The sequence below is a fragment of the Aptenodytes forsteri genome, unplaced genomic scaffold (genome assembly GCF_000699145.1).
Source record: "Aptenodytes forsteri isolate BGI_AS27 unplaced genomic scaffold, ASM69914v1 Scaffold333, whole genome shotgun sequence".
Taxonomy (NCBI): Eukaryota; Metazoa; Chordata; class Aves; order Sphenisciformes; family Spheniscidae; genus Aptenodytes; species Aptenodytes forsteri.
The window spans coordinates 232406-246772 of record NW_008794542.1 but is presented as its reverse complement, the minus strand read 5'-3'; the positions used below and the strand labels follow the sequence as shown (position 1 = coordinate 246772).

The following is a 14367-nucleotide window of genomic DNA, read 5'->3' as shown; positions in this document are numbered from 1 at the left end:
CGTGCCATAAATTCTTTATTGACCAAAACTAGTAAGGGCATCTTTGCAATTAAGATGCTTATACCTGACAAGTTACCTGTGTATTGGAAATTGTAGAGGTGGGGTTTTTTTTTTCCAATCTAGTTCCATAAGATAACTCTTAATAGAATTTCTTTTTTTTGACTGAAGAGCTTATCTCTTCCATTTTTAATACAGTTTCTGCAGTAGAGGTAGCTGCCCTATTCTGATGGGGAAAAGCTTGAAATCATAATGTATGTAATATAAAACACGATTTTTACTTGGTGACTGAAGTTCTATATCCAGGCACACAGAGGAGCTGCTATGAGCTAAGAAATTTCTGCAGGGCTTAAATAGAAGTAATGTTCATATTCACCCCATACTGTATAAGACCTGAAAAGTTTACCATCGTTCCTGTAGTATTTAGGAGTTGTTTTCTTCCAGTAGTATTTCTTCTCCTTACAATGAGAGAAACAAGTAGTGGTATTCCCCTGTATCTTTATGTTCCAGAGCATCAGTGCTGATTATATAATACGTGTGTGTGTGTATTAATAAAAATTATTGTTCTTTGTACTGATCTATAGAGATGGGAGAAATCCTCATTACCAGCCTTGCTGTTAACTTCCTCTTCCAGGCTTCAGAGTTGGAAATTCATTTACAGCCAACTAATGAAATTTTCCTTTGCTCGTCTCGATCATATACAGGTTATCATTATCACTGACTTGTAACTTTATAATAGCTGAGTTCATAATAAAAACTACTTCACTTCCTCAGGCTATAGAGTTGGAAAATGATTTGGATTTATGCTTAAGGCCTTTATTTGATCAGATCTTTTAGACTGTTGTCACTAAGACTGCAGTGATTTCATACTCAATTTCTACGGTTTCCTGAGGTCTCAAGCACGTGGTCCCAAGAACTTGCCCTGCTATTGAGTGTTCCCAGCTGGGAAACAAAAACTCTGTCTTTCACTAATGCCCATGGGTCACTTGTGAGATTGAATTCCCTGGTTGCTTCATTCCCCTGCTTTTAATCTCTAAGATTTACTTTGATTCTGTCTCCTTCCATTTCTAGTCCTTGGGGACTGATTTGAAGTAGTATTAGAAGGACAGATGAGGCTTGTCTGAAGCAGCAAGTAGTTATTGGCCATGTTGTGGTTTATCCCTAGCCTGCAACAAAGCACCACACAGCTGCTCGCTTACTTCTGTGCCCTCAGAGCAGGAGGGGGGGGAAGAAACTTGGAAGGGTAAAAGTGAGAAAAAGTGAGGGTTGAGATAAGGACAGTTTAATAATTGAAATAAAATAATAATAACAAATTGTAATGAAAAGGAGAATAACAGAGAAATAAAACCCAAGACATACAAGTGATGCAAATGAAAACAATTGTTTACCACCAACTGACCGATGCCTAGCAGCACATAGTACAGGAACCTCATAGGCACCTGGTCCAAAGAGCACGGCACTGAGCGGGTGTATCACATCCCCTATCATGCATCAGCCTCCAGGGAAATTGAATGATAGCAGCACTGAACGATACAATGGACTGTTAAAAACTAGAGAGCAATGGGTGCTGGGACATTCGAGTATTGGGATGCACGTTTAGCAGAAACCACTTGGCTAGTTAACACTAGAGGATCTGCCTGTCGACCTGGCCCTGCCCAATCAAAACCCCTGCCCCCCAGCCAACCTTCCCTGTAATTTTACTGCTGAGCATGATGTCATAAGGTGTGGAATACCCCTTTGGCCAGCTGGGATCAGCTGTCCCAGCTGTGTCCCCTCCCAGCTTCTTGTGCACCCCCACTGCTTTTTCAGCCTAATTACTCTAAAAATTCTAAAAAGTTTACAGCTGCAATCAGTACATGATTCAATATTATATAAAGAAAAGTTATTATAGTAGATACGGATCTGACACCTAAAGCATTTAATAAATCTGTAACACAGGAAACTCAAGTTTTCAACTGAAACAAGTATCAACAACAACAATTTCTCATATACTAGAGAAGCATTAACTACTGAAGTACTAAATCCTGAAAGAAAAACAGGAAATCCATGTGAATTATCTTTACTTATATTGATAGTTCTGCAAATATAAAGATACTAATTCCAAATGTATTTAGATAAATGCGTTACCAGTCCGTTTGATTTATTTGGTCTAAAACATCATATTTACACAAAGCTATATGTTATTGCTAGAGAAAAATATTAGCAAAGTTTTGTGGTTCTCCAACTAGTTTCAGAGGTATTTTAATTCCAGCTCCTTAACAGGAAGTTGAAGTTTAATTATTCAAAATTCTAACATGACAGCTTCTACAGGAGTATCAGAAATTTCACCCAAAGCTACAAAATATAAAGGTTAAAAGTCTGTTTAAGTTATTTTTACCTTTGAATTACTTTACTGAAACACAGTTCAGCTTGCATGAGTCTTCCCAAGTGTTTCAGGCAGAGGCCCTTCAGTAACTGCAACATGCACACATCATCCATATAGTATTCATTGCGATCTGAAAGTAAAAGCGAGATACATCAAACAATTTGAAGACAACACAAAAAGGAAAATTAGATTTTTCAGTAGGGAATATGTATTCAGACTCAGGACCTTGCTTCTCAGATTTTATACCTCAAAACATACATAACCTTCAAGCACAATTTTAAATACTGTCTACTAAAGAAGATGTGAGCATAACATCTGTATCTTTCTCTTTAAAGATACAGACTAAGAAGAAATAAGAACAGATTGAAACATCCAGATATTCCCCAGTCTTCTGTATCTGGAAGTCAGTACAAAGCAGGCATAAACTGGTATCAGTTAAAGATTTCTGTACTTGTAACATTTAAAACAGGAAGCAAAACCTACAATGAGACTGAAACCTCCTCCGCACCACATTATCTTAATAGCTTCCCCGGTTGCAGAGCACTGGCAGACCTCCAGTAATGTAAAAAGCACAAGAACACGCTAGGACTCTGTCCTGCAAAACTTTATGGAAGTATTATCTGGCAGTACAAATTCAAGAAAGTATGTTTATTAGTATTCCCATCATCTCTAATGATTAAGAAGCTTCATTAGTAGTGTACAACATTTGGAAAATTCAAGGAAGTTTTATGTTCAATAGGACTAAAAATATCAGATGAAAAAGCTTTTGAGAAGCGATTCAGAAATATAACCTTACCAAGTGTGGTCCTTTTTTGTTGCCTTGGTTTATAGCATTTGCTGGGTGCACGGAAGGAAAAGAAAGGAAAGAACACACGTATGGATAGACAGATGGCGGCACATACATTAACAATTCAGGAAGCAAAACACTCTCCCTTCAGATCATGTTGTTTACAACTAATTACCAGCTCTCTAAGGTCATGTTATTTTTTTTCTTAGTAGTCTGCCAAAAAAATCCTACCATTCTGAAACATGCAAGACTAAAGCATCTTAGAATTCAGTGAAGTGCTTTGCCACTACATTCAGGCTTATTTCTGTCTGTGTTTAAACCCAGAAAGTCTCGATATATAATAACTGACAGACTGCACTTTTAGTGACAGGTAGAAGTGCAGTGGGCGAGTATTTTGCATTCCCTCTAGCCTGTTTTGCTAGAGTAAGGTATTGGATTCATGTGACTGTCTCCTAAAGGACTCATTCATTGAAATTACTTGGGGCAAGCACTGATGTTGGTAAAAGCTTGCCAGTCTTTAACAACTTCATCTAGTATCTCCCTGGTATTTCCCACAGGAAGGAAAGCTATTATGCCAAAACACTGACAGTAAATGACAGTAAATGCACAGGCCAATTTAATACAGACAACCTTGCAATAAATGTGGGAGAACCACCTTCCTGCAGTCCTCTGTACCAGGGGAAATATCATTATCAGGATTATAAAACACACAAGAAATGAATTTTTCTTGAAATTACAAATTCCTTTTTATATCTTGGAGATGACACAACTGTGGAAAAATAAGATTTCCAAAAATCCTGAGGGAAAAAAAAAAATCATTTCTAATGTCCCTCATCTGTTCCTTCTACCATCTCTATTTTCAGCTCCATACAACATAAAACCACTTTCAATCCTTGACAGATTCCTTGCTGTGCCTGTTCACTTGAAGCAAATGAAGTATCAACAGCTCTCTCTAAGAAGTCTCAATCCCTAAATGACCTTTGTGTATAATTAACACACTTCTTTACAGCACCTTAGCAGTCCTTTCAAGCTATCTAGTACTGATAGCTGTCTCTTAAAATAATATTGTATCCTTGCCACACTCTGCTAATAGCCTTAATCACTTTCTTTGGGTCTCAGTTCAGCAGCAATTCTGGTAATCAGTCTTTATCTTGTCTGAGTCCATATCTTTAAAAGCAAATCAGGCTCACAGATGCAAAGTCCAGAACAAAACTACATTTGACTGCAGTTATTACTAAAAAAGATATAGAAAGCATAAAAACCAAATATACTTTCAGATTACATCCTATTTGTAAACTGCATATTTCCATAAGAAAAACATTCTGGATTTATTTCTGTTCTTTTTATTTTGGTACCTTGTGCATCTCTGCTTAGGAATTTGACAGGAAATTTACTTCACTGTTACAACTGATTAGCACTTACAATACAAGCCTCTGCATGATACAGCCCCCAGTTCCCAACAGCTTCTGCCAGAACACTCCGCACAGAACTCATGGGAACATTACTTTATTTGCACATCTTGCATATTGCTACATTTTGGTTTTAATACGACAACAAAAAAAGGAAAAACACTTAAGATTTAAGAGGCACACTACTGATTCTGCAGAAAGGTGAAGAACAGTAGAAAAAAAAAATTAAGGGACCCAATTCAGTCTTGGCATTGCAAGTCACTCTCATTTAGTTTGTTATACCATCCAGACTTTACCACTATGAGTTTCTTATATGTCCTTGTATAATGTCTGATGCATCACCTCAGTTTATATGTAAGTCATAATTAGATGTACTTTTACATTTCATAATTAATGTTTTAATCATGTGGAAAAAGTAACTTTTGCTAAGTTGTTGATAAGTGTGATTAAAATCTGGGTGCAATAGAAATTACTTTTAGTGAATTACCATTAAAAAAAGTTTCATGTGCGAAAAGATAATATTTATTCATTCTAGAAGAACTCAGAAGAGAAGTCTACTGAGAAGTTCACATGACAGATGACAGCACTCGCCTGATAAAACCTGATAAAGCCAGGCACTTCTGCAGTAAACCTGCTGTAATAATGGAACTTAAGTTCCTTTAGGAACTTAATAATATGGACCGATTCTCTAAACATTATCCTGAACATCTATGCTTCAAATACATCAAGATCGAAAGCCATGGTCAAAGTTTGTTAAAAATGTTTTATTTTACAACTAGCAAACATGTTTCATTTTGCCAGAAAGTAAAAAACCAGACTCATGCATACTACTTCATTACTTCCTTTATACTTAGTCATATTCTGCTCAGTATGTGTCCTCTGTAGTAAAGTTAAAGTGTGGTGTAAATTGGTTTAGAAAAAGTGTTTTTCAGGCATTTAAGAAATTAGCGGATTACGTTCCAAGAATGCTCTCAGAGACTGGAATGTCTTAGTAAGAATCAGTTAAGTTCTGTAAATAATAACCTCACATCCTCGAGTTTTCTGTATCTTTCTGCAGCACCAATCAAGCCGGATAAAGAACATATTGAAGGACCACCGCTAACTTTCATGCAGCTCCGAAATTTCTATACTCAGATTTAATAGCACATTGCCTGAGTCAACGCTTACCTCACAGAACATTAGTAGACAGAAGCAAAGAAAAATGTCAGCACTTCTTACCAGCTTATTAATTCCATCTCAACTGATCACTTACTAGTTTCATTTTGTAGAGCAGTTTCTTCTTTTTCAATTGTTACCAGTAAGTTTTCAGTGAGGTCTGCTCTTTTGCCCACAATTGCAAAGCCATTCCAGACATACATCATTTCCTGGAAAAAAAAAATAAACAAGACAAACTCATGGAATTGTATAAATATTTAACTAAAGAGTATCACTTGGAAGGCTGTTATGGAACATTTTGGAGTACATAAAAATACTGCCTACAAAAACTTCTTTTAAACAATATGAAAGGCTTCAAAGCCAAAAGACTCACTGTTGAGAAGCCCATGAATAAAAGTATCTGTACAACTTCAAATAACCACTCACAAGGAGTACAGGACATTGTAAACTTGCACATAACCGACAAAGACAATCACATTTGCCTTAATAATCATTTAATTAAAGTTGCATAAGAGTATCTATGCATAGGGGATGCAAAATGACACTGAATGTATGTGGGCAAAGTTAACCTGGGTTTCTAAGTTTTGAATGTTTTGACACCTTTTTAATGGATTCTATCATGTATTTTCATAGATCTTTAAAACCAAAACTGAACAGATTTTATCATGTGATAGTTTACCATCACCCATGTAACACATCAGCAAAACTGGGTATTCTGGGTTCAACTTGTGGGCTCTGCCATATGCAGAAGTAGCTTAAAGTAGTTACTTCCTACAGGATTACAGATAAATTTGTGTGTGTATTTGTGGGTGTGTGCATGTATATACGGTATATATATGCGTGCACCCAAACACACAGTCGTGCGCATTTATATATAGATGCTATAATCTATAGGCTGTTACCTTCCACGTGGAGCAACACTGGAAGTTGATAAAACTTTCTGGATAAAAATGTGGTTCCAGTACATACATCCAACAACACACTTCCAATATAATTCCTACAAAATCTTACTTTTAAAAAAAGAAATCAAGGCAAATCCTGGCACAAAGCTTCCCAGATGCTTCAGTATAACAGTAAGCAATATGCTTGTTTCGATGCATTAAATATTATCACATTGTAACACATAAAGAGAATATGTTTACAGAGTTAATGCTAACCAATACAAAACTTCGTGAAATCTTTACTTAATCATCGCAAACACAAGAGTATCATTTGTTCTACAGTATTTGAATTGTAATTACACCTCTGAAATATGAAGCCTGATGTCATTCTGAAGCTGACACAATACATTGTTGAAATATTTCGCTTACATTTGTGCTGTAACTACGTGGGTTTTCACAGGGAGAAAAAAACTGGTTCTATCAAAGTCTGAAATAGTGTTATTGACACTATCAACTACATTATGCTAGGTTTGTTTCAATTCTGTAGTCCTGCCTAATTTATGCTTACTGCAGTAACACCACACAGTTTATTTTTACTTAACCCATGATGGAAAAATTCTTAAATGAAAAGATACTGGATTTGACAGCAAGACCAAAGATACATACTCACAACTAAATAGCATTATGCTATACAAGCCCAAGACAACTTTATTACTTTGGTCTTTATATATAATTGAGTATATAATTAATTTTAAAACTGACAGATTAATTTTCTTTGGACTCCTCTTTCTATATCAATGAGCTTTAACATAAGAAATTCCTTCTCAAATTATGTTTTTCATCTTCAGTTGTTGCTAAATTATCCATGTATAAAAATTTTAGCGTACACACACGCAAAGTATCATTGCTGTGCACACATAGACTGTGCACTACTACTGCCTCTGAAGTTAAAAGCATGGGAAATTAGAATAGCATTAGTAAAGTATCATTAACTTCTGCACATTTTAGTCAGACTCAATATAAGAAAAAACAAAAAAACCAAAACACCACTCTTCATTTTCACCAGAAGAACAGAAAGTGCTGAAGTACTCCTTAACTTCCTAATGAGTCTGGAGGACAAGGACTGAAATCCTACCAAACTGAAGAACATGAACACATATGCTAGAAACCCAATGCAGGTTTCTAGCTGAAAGGTGACTTTCAGCCTGATGTGGCAACAGCAATCATTCTCCGTATGTGCAAACTTTCACATGAAAAATCTGGCTCTGGTTTTGGACTGCTAGTAGCTGGTAGCATGATCCAGCCCCTAATACATTTCACAAAAGTCCCATCGCATGAGTGCAATAATTCTTTAAAAAAGTAATTAAAAAAAATGCAGACATGTACTACCTGATAATATTATTCTTTCCCTGTATAATGAGTTATACTTATTTCTTTTCTATTTGAAAAGGACGAAAAGAAAGCAAGCATAAATACCAAGGCGGGTAATATCAGCTTCACTGGTTGAGAACTTGCATAGCGTCGAGCTTTCCTTACTGCAAATTTCTCAGTTGGGATAGATTTTCCTGCAATTCTCTGTTTTAGACCATCCACTTGTCTACAAGGAGGGAAAATGGAAAACAGAAGTTGCTTTATGTAATTTTTATTTCATCTTATTTCATTTAGTAAGATTTGCTGTTTGCCTCTGAAGTATAACATCTTAAATTGTTTCACACGACTTAGACCGTAGGACATATGTTTGCTGATAAAAGCAGCTTTTTTAATATTCTGATGCTAAAAGCAAAGATAAAAACTGAAATGTTGATGGTTATAAGTAGGAAGTAAGTCACGCAAGACAAAGATCATAGAATCATAGAATCATTGAGGTTGGAAAAGACCTCTAAGATCATCGAGTCCAACCGTCGACCCAACACCACCATGTCCACTAAACCATGTCCCTAAGTGCCTCATCTACTCGTCTTTTAAATACCTCCAGGGATGGGGACTCCACCACTTCCCTGGGCAGCCTGGTCCAATGTTTCACCACTCTTTCAGTAAAGAAATTTTTCCTTACATCCAATCTAAACCTCCCCTGGCACAACTTGAGGCCATTTCCTCTCGTCCTATCGCTAAACTCCTTGTGCACCCCCAGCGTGCTCGCTGGTGGGGTGGTGTGAGGAGCAGAAAAGGCCTTGACTCTGTGTAAGCACTGCTCAGCAGTAACGAAAACCTCCCTGTATTATCAACACTGTTTCCAGCACAAATCCAAAACACAGCCCCATACTAGCTACTATGAAGAAAATTAACTCCATTCTCCAGCACATCATACTTCTTGGAGAAATGGTGGTATATATATCATCACAAAAGAATGTGTGGTAGGAGGTAGGAAGACAAATGATGATACTGCATAGGTATTGTATAAGGCCATCAAATCTACCAGCTGTATGTAGTATGCAACTTCAAGACTGTAATGCAGACTCATATGCTTCCGTTACAGGGCCAGCAATGCTAAATGGGTATGCTACTCTCTGATTTGTATCCTCGATCACCGTTTCCTGTCTGAAGCGCGCAGTGGGTAGCTTCTTCAGGCTTCATCTGTAACATGAAACCCAGATGAATTTCCAATTGACCGGAGATGATGATAAAATAATTTTTGGAATGTGTTTTAATTTGCCTGTAATGAAAATACATGTGCAGAGTAGAAAAATTGTTATTTAGTTTAGATTGGTAGAGTTTTGAGCATATATAAACCTTTCTTGTTACCCGTGAGCAGGGTTCAGTTCAGGTTTATCAGACCATAGATATGATCAGATCAATTCCAAGTCTATTTAAAATGATTTTCCTACTTGTCAGAGTTAAATTTTGCATACTTTGGGAGAGCTAATCACCTGTATTATGTGGGAGGAAGATCTGTAGGCCAGTATTACAATCACTCCAGTCCTGGAAAATCTGGAGTAGACAAGTAACTGCTCGTGTTCCCCAAAGGGCTTTACTGAAGGATCCCACAGGAATGCTGACAGACTGTTTTCTCGATATCTGCAGGACCCTGCTAGGAGGGAAAAGACAGGCACCACAGGTCTAGCAGTATGGTAGTTTAACTTGCTCTCAACACTGGTACTTCATATAAAATAATTAGCAGAATCAAATTTTGGATGAAGGACGGCGGTTCAAAATTACTTCAACCAAGATGTAGGCTTTGAAGAGATGTTTGGGCTGTATCATCTGTTCTCTATCTTTCTTTTCCCTAATGCTGCAGCATATTCACCCAAATGCATTTCAATTCATGCCAGATTAAGGATGTGAAGACTTAAGGATTTGCACGTTTAAATCTTAACTTTTTGTTTAATCAGGGCATCAAGCCACACCTGCAACCTCTACAGCATCCACAATTGTTTTGGACTAGCAAAAAATGCCAGGGGAAAGAAAATCCTTGAAAACTGTAGGGAAGCCCTTGACTGAGAAGATGAAATGTAAGTTTTGACCATTTATGGGGAACTCCTAGGGGTAAAAAGGTTCTCACAGATGACTGAATAAGTTACTGCAGCTATGAAATCTAACTTTTTTTAAACCATATGTATATTTTATATAAATGCATATACATACATATGTTAGCGAAAGCATACTTCTCATTAATATTTTTACTTACTGGCCCAAGCTGTACATACTCATCTATTATGCTTACAGAATTCTCATAGCTGATTTGGTGCAATGACTATTCCATTGTCTTAAGAACGCTGCATACATAGTATGCATAAACAAAAGATATTTGCACCCAATTTCTGATATATTTTTCTTTAACAGGTTAATGTACCTGTTGGGGTCAAAATGCAAGCTTTTCAATATTCTTATTGCATATGGGCATAATATGGATATGCTGTAGTTATATCAAATCTTGAAAGATCTATGGAACCTATAGACTGTTAAGGCTATGGTTTCTATAGCAGGGAAGTTGATTCCTTCTGATTTTTTTCAGTTCAGCTTTCTCTTCCATTAAATACAGATGTAAATATGTACAGAATCTAGTACAACTAAAATAAGTTATAATAACTCCAGATATTCTTTCCACAGAGAGGAGAGATTTGGAATTAATAAATTCTTTTGTCTTGGAGGCAAAACGCAAATTTCATATAAATGGGGTATATGAAACTAAGATAGGAGTCCAAAGCCACAAAAAAAATAATCTCAGATACTTGTTGATAGTAGTATGCCTCAATCTTTTTTGATTTATTTGAGAATACTCAGCATTGGTTTGTTTTTTAAGTTGGAAGATATGACCATACATATAAAACAGGATCTGTGTAATAAGGAATAAAAGGCTTTAGTGTTCTGCAGAAAGATTATTGATAACACTGCCCCTGCAGGTTTTATAGTTAGCTTTGCATACAGATACTCAGTTTATATTGAACATTAAAAGATAGTACTCTAGATTCTGCAGTGAGAATTTTACATTGCACAGAACTTAATGTGCAACATGAAAACTGCATTATGTCATTTATATTTCAGCAGGTAAGTCCCAGTCTCGTTTATTCTCCAGCACAAACCGCAGGCTGGCTGTGGAAGGTCAGGCTGGGAAGTTGCTCTTGTTTGACACCGCAACATTATGGAGTAATGAATATTTAATTAGGCAAGTGAGGACCATGTGGGAGGTTGAGGCAGCCGTAGCTCCTAGTTGACTGTCTGCAGTATCATCTTAGAGTGTTGTGTGAAAATGAATCCTTGGGGTAAGCTTCAAGGACACTGAGTAGGTAAAAAAGGCATTCTGACAGAGCAGCTAGTTACAGGGAAGTTAGAAATAATAGAGACAAATGTTTTAAGTGTTTTTGTCACACTGGGAAAAGGTTTTATGTTCTGGTGGGCTAAGCCACCATGTTTTATTAAGCTCCATAAATGTAATAGAAAATTAAGTTTTAACCTATAGAGTCTGGAACTATAACAGCGATGAAAGTAATTTGTTTTATGCAGGTATTAGCTATTAGAACGGAGCACATGTATAATTTGTTGACATTATGCAAACAGCATGAGGTAGCAGTCATTTCTCTGTAGTCCTATTTTAAGCACAGCAATAGAGCTGTTTGATTTTGAGGATATTATTCTCAGCAAGCTTTCAGGAGAAGTTAAAAACTATAGACAAAAACAGGAAGACTGGATTAATTTTCAGTGGCATAGGCCAGGATGAAGATTTCTTATTATTTTGTGTTCCACATCAAGAAACATTGCATGCAGTTTGGATAAGTAATGGTTGGGAAACTTTTTAATTGTGCTATGAAGGTTTAAAAAAAATTAAAAAAAAAAAAAAAAGTCGTCTGTCTTCATCACCAGGGACCTTGGCACTCCCCTCACTATCTGTCCTGGGCTCTGTGGAAGTTACTATTCTCACACAAGACAGAACAAGATTGTGTCCACATCCCATGTGGACATCCATTTTAATATGGAGTGGATGAAGCAGAAATAGTTTTTTCCTTGTTGTCGCTATAACATTCAGGACAGACAGCAGTGAGCCATAACCATTTTAAACTAAGTAAATTTAGCTAGCACGTTACTACTAATCAGTTAGGAAGGGAACATATAACTGCATCTCTGCTTCCCCAGCTCACGTTCTAGCATATAACTATCTCTGGTTTGTGTTAATAGCCAAGACTAAATTTGGGCAAATAAGGTGCAGGAGAATTTTTGCTGCTATTCACTGGCTGTGGTTAAAAGCGGTGACTGATAGACAGGGTGAATAATTTGGAATTAGTTCTGCAGTTTCCAGTGACTGCTATGATGAAGGACTCCAATCCTGCTGCATCCACTTTAGAACAAAGGTGGCCAACTTTCAACGCCTTGGTACAAAATACTGTAGAGTCGAGAAGTAAAAGACCAGAGAAGAGCTATTAAAATAAATACATTAGGGATTGTGATTTAGGACTCTTGTGACAGATAAGGAGCAACTGAAAGGAGATCTGATGTTGGTCATCTACTTGTGGCAGCTGTTTATTAATGCTGATCGTAAACATCTCGCTGTTACCTTGTGTTCACCCATCTGTTTGTTTCTACCCATCTGTTATTTCTTGCCATGTGCTTAGGTTGTAAATATTATCTCTGTTCTCTTGCATTAAGGAGGTTAGAAATCCTCTGATAAAAATGTTCAGTTGTGGAATTCAGCGTTTGCATTAAGAGCAGAAGCCCTTGCAAGCCTCTGGAGTCAACAGCGAGGAAACTGCGTACACAGGTTTTCAGTGCTCCTGGCTGACTTCCTGCAGTCACCCTTTCTGATGAGATTGAAGCATCTAATTAAGTTGATGTTGTTATTGTTAGAAGATTTCAATTTACTCTTAGGCAATAGCACAGGCTAGTTCAGGAGGAGATTTTGCTCTTTGAAGTTGGAAGAATGTTTAAATAACGTGTGCAAATGTAAGAGGTATACAAGGCAAATCGTCTTCAAGAAGCCAATCAACTTGTGCTCTGTATATGTCACTTCAACTTGTGCTGTTGCTTTTTTTTGTTACCAGACTAGCAGATTTATATCTGGCATGCACTGTCATCCTTATTGCAGGGGTTTCTTCGCATCAAATATTTGTGATGGCTTTTTTTCTCCTTAAACCATTATACTGTGCTTCTTGCAAGTTGAGTCTTTGCCATTGTTACTTAATATAATGATAGCCAAATTTAACTTCTTCTTGCATATTTTAAGAGATGTTTTTGCTTTATTTTGTTATTAAATATAATCTGTATTTAGTAACTCTTTCTCTCTCAAAAAGAAACTATAACGCTAGCTAATTCAGCATTATTTATCATTTTATGGCAGGCCATCACAATGTTCTGTTCTGAGACAGGCCGTGCGTTTGAGGTTAAGATTTTTTTGAAGGAAGATTAGACTAGATTGTCCCAGCAACCTATGCAATCTAAAAATCAGGTTTTTTCCTTACTTATTTTAAAATATGTTTTCATATTGCTGTTGATTTGTGCTTTGGTTTTGATTGTTTTGTTTTATAGTGAAATACTATTCCTACACAGGAACAAGGAAAGAAATACTGATTACATACCTGCTGATACTGACCAGCTCTGAACTTTTAAGATTTGCATAGTTTTGTCTTTTGTAGCATGGGACTAAAGCGACATCATTGTATAGCCCCTCCCTGGATATGGTTAGGGCGCACTTCAGTTGCCAACACGTCTGCCTGGGGCATAGACCAGTAATGCTGAGACCCAAATTGAAGTTCTAAAAATGCATGTGGAATTGTATCTATGGATTGGTTAGAATTTAATTTCATAAATTGATGTTTTTGTTGTTTTTTTCTTCTGGTGGTGACAAAGATTTTTAAGATTTTTTTTCTTGTAGCTTTGTTTAGAAATCCGCAAGGGAAGAAAATATTTTATTATTATGAATTAATTTGTCTTAACAGCTCTGCAGTACACTTTGTACATTCAGGGAAACTTTTCCATTTTGCATTTAAACTGGACTGCTGTTGTGGACAGTCTTTTAAAAAAAATCCGTATGTCTCCTCCCCAGTCACTTCATGCCTTCCAAGTACTTCAAAACAAAATAATTTGTGTTTTATATTGTTCTGGGAGCCTGACAGCTGGACTGGGTAAAACAATTTGAAAATCCAGGAGTTTACAAACAATGTTTACTTTTTCCTTCCATTTACTTTCCCTAAGGTCTGAAAAAACCTTTTGTTTTGTGTGTGTGTGTGTTTTATTCCTTCTCCATTGTACTTAAATAATAGCTTTTAAACCCTGATTTCTAAGTACCTGATTCCAAAGTCAGAACTTATAGGAATTGATCCAGATCGCTCTGATGTTAATTATTAG

At 36.6% G+C, this 14367-nt stretch overlaps 1 long non-coding RNA gene across 1 annotated transcript; it reads right to left on the bottom strand.

Moving 5' to 3' along the window:
- Positions 1-2408: 2408 nt before the first annotated feature.
- Positions 2409-8153, bottom strand: LOC103893242. The gene is made up of 3 exons (XR_657245.2): positions 8071-8153; positions 5811-5922; positions 2409-2492 (listed from the first exon to the last, which is right to left on the bottom strand). It is a non-coding gene; the product is annotated as an uncharacterized LOC103893242 (long non-coding RNA).
- Positions 8154-14367: the final 6214 nt, after the last annotated feature.